General features: G+C 36.8%; 1 long non-coding RNA gene across 1 annotated transcript in view; it reads left to right on the top strand.

Moving 5' to 3' along the window:
- The window catches only part of LOC127873567 (uncharacterized), a 4,377-nt gene extending 3,731 nt beyond the window's left edge, over window positions 1–646 (top strand). Inside the window, exon 3 of the long non-coding RNA XR_008046255.1 lies at window positions 415–646. This is a non-coding gene — a long non-coding RNA (uncharacterized LOC127873567). The remainder of the gene's footprint in view (window positions 1–414) is intronic.
- Window positions 647–3,100: the final 2,454 nt, after the last annotated feature.

A 3,100-nucleotide genomic window follows, 5' to 3' on the forward strand; every position in this document is an offset into this window, starting at 1 on the left:
AGGCAGGCAGGCAGGCAGGCAGGCAGGCAGGCAAGCAGGCAGGTAGACAGGCAGGCAGGCAGACAGGCAGGCAGGCAGGCAGGCAGGCAGGCAGGCAGGCAGGTAGACAGGTAGGCAGGTAGGCAGGTAGGCAGGTAGGCATGAATGCAGGAAGGCAGGTAGGCAGGTAGGTAGGGAGGTAGGTAGGTAGGTACGTACGTACGTACGTACGTATGTACGTACGTACGTATGTATGTATGTGCGTGTATGTATGTGCGTGTATGTATGTGCGTGTATGTATGTATGTATGCGCGTGCTGCGTTTGTCATGTGTATAGCTTATTATCACATTGCTGTATATCATATCTTCAAATTCAATGATTTAATGTCAAATAGTTTATCAAAGGCAAAATAGACTATTTATATCTTTTTTTAGAATGCATCAACTGGACATACGGTAAAAACTGTTTGAGCAAGTGTGAATGTAATGTAACCAATACTAAAACATGCAATTCAACAAACGGAGAGTGCACGTGTTTGAAAGGATGGCAAGGCAAACGATGTTCTGATGATGTTGACGAATGTACGTCAATTCAAAATGTGTGTCCCACTTTTTCAAACTGTATAAACCTGTCGGGCGATTTTAGGTGCGAATGTAACCACGGATACCTCAAAAACAGCTCCGGTCAATGTCAAGGTACTTAATGCTTAACATTAAATTATAGATATTTACCACAAATGAATTAACTCAGAAGATTCGCGTATCTGATAACGCTATTGGTGTTTTTGTGTCAAATCGCGCTGTGCATGAACAATGGCCATGTGATTCTATATATGAATATGATATATAAAACGTATGTCTTTTATGTATTTAATGATAATTGTTAACGACAAAGGTCTTTTAAGTTTGTGTTCAAACTAAAAACTTATGTTTTGTGCACATTAGCACCCTTACTTACACGTTGTTATGAACATGTTATGTTTAATTTAAAGGGCATGTTTTTTTTTCCAGCATGTCCTCAAGGTCGTTTTGGCAAAGGCTGTACTAGCACGTGTTTGTGTAACATGTCCCACACATCCGATTGCAATATTGTAAACGGGAGCTGCAAGTGTGACGCAGGATGGATGGGTCTCACATGTAATGCAGACGTCGACGAGTGTTTGTCAATAAATGGCTTCAAATGTCATGCAAACTCGACGTGTGTCAATGCACGTGGTAGTTACAAGTGCCATTGTGATCCGGGATTTACAACGGACAGCCAAGGCGATAGCTGTATAGTTGACTCTTGTTCAAATTTTGCCATGAGGTGTATGCAACCTTACATAGACCCTATATTCGCAACAAAAGAATTGTTACGTTATGCATAATAAGTTTTAATAATGCTGTGTTCGAATAAGATAATAGTTTTACCCAATGCATTTGCAACTGCGTATTATTATGTAATATGCGTGTCTATTATTTTTTACGTTTATAATAAAAAGTTTTACCGAAACAAAGTTGCAACTTAAATCATACGTTCTTTTCTTTATTCAAAGTGTTAATGTTTGGGACACACGGCCAAGCGATTTTATTTGACATTTTCTGTCGGTACAGCAGTATTTTAAAAAGCCAAATACCGTTTTATTGTTGTTTCTTCAGAGTGCACAGATAATACTTACGGAAATGAATGTTCCGCCCCGTGCTAATGCATTAAGGATCATACGCTTTCCAACATCAAGTCATGTGAAACGGTCCATGGGACGTGCTTGTGCACGGGGAACTGGATGGGTAAGGCTTGCGAAATTGACGTCGATGAGTGCAAAACAGAATCTTGCAAGGATAAAAACTCGATATGTGTAAACCTTAACGGATCATTCGCATGTTACTGCAGGAGAGGTTTTGTGGAAGATGATGTTTCAAAATATTGTACGAAAGTTACAAAAGGTAATACATTTACATATCATACTTTATTGCAGATTCATATAACATGTATGTTTAAAAAAAGAAGGCATTTAATCAATTAAGTTACTTTGATATAAATACACATTGAACAATGTATATGTTACAGAGAAGAATTATGAACAACTAGACTTGCAGATCACATTGAGCATTTCCATTGACACATCTCTTGATCTCACATCAGACGCAACGTTTGCAGAGATTGCAACTAAAGTTACGTTATCGGTATGTACGTCGTTTTAAATAAATAAACATTAAATTAATGTCTTTGATGAAACACAAAAAAGACACGACGTTCCCTTGATTTCGTTTAAGTGTATATATAGCATATCACACGACTTTTCTTACGAATATCCAGAACAAGTTGAATGGAATATTTTATGAAATTACAACGTGTGTTAGAGATTGACGGTATATGTTGACAACGTATGTTAATCAATCTAACGCCGTGCAATTGATTTCTAAAAGAAATTTAATCCAATGAACATGCTTACAATATGACCTTACGTGTGTTTAGGGTTCAAATAATTGTCGTTAAAGTATTGTCACATGTAAAGATGATATATGGGGCTTTTACATCGTCTAGCATCTGTTGCTTATTGGGTATACGCACTTAAAACACGATGTCTTGTACATTAAAATAAATGTTACGCAATAAGAGTTTTTATTGCAGCTTCGGACGTACCTGTTGCGTTTCGTTACACATTTCAAAATTGTCGTTAAGGATCTGAGGTATGACGTTATATTTCTGCTTGATCGCGTATTTATACTTTTAACTATGCAATGCAATCATTGAATCATTGGCAATTATATGTGCGATTTAAAACAACAGCGCAATAATGACACTATTTTGTATCCGTTTAACAGGAAAGGTAGCTTAGTAGCAAATTACTCACTGTTCTACGCTAATAATGTCGATGCATCCACACAAGTACTGAATGCCTTAATGGGACTCAAAGACGGAACTTTCATCAACTTTGATGGACGAAGTATTAAAGCAATGTCAGGTAATTGAATATTTATGTCCACTACAGTCAGATACTGTCGAATTTATTGGTCAATCTTATCAATGTCAAAAATGTGTTTCTTTTGATATTTTATTAATATTAGTATTAACAAATATTATTAATATTTAATTATATGATTATAGCCTTACATGCTCCCATAGTCGCTCTTAGTATGC

Source organism: Dreissena polymorpha, chromosome 3 (assembly GCF_020536995.1).
Source record: "Dreissena polymorpha isolate Duluth1 chromosome 3, UMN_Dpol_1.0, whole genome shotgun sequence".
NCBI classification, from domain to species: Eukaryota; Metazoa; Mollusca; class Bivalvia; order Myida; family Dreissenidae; genus Dreissena; species Dreissena polymorpha.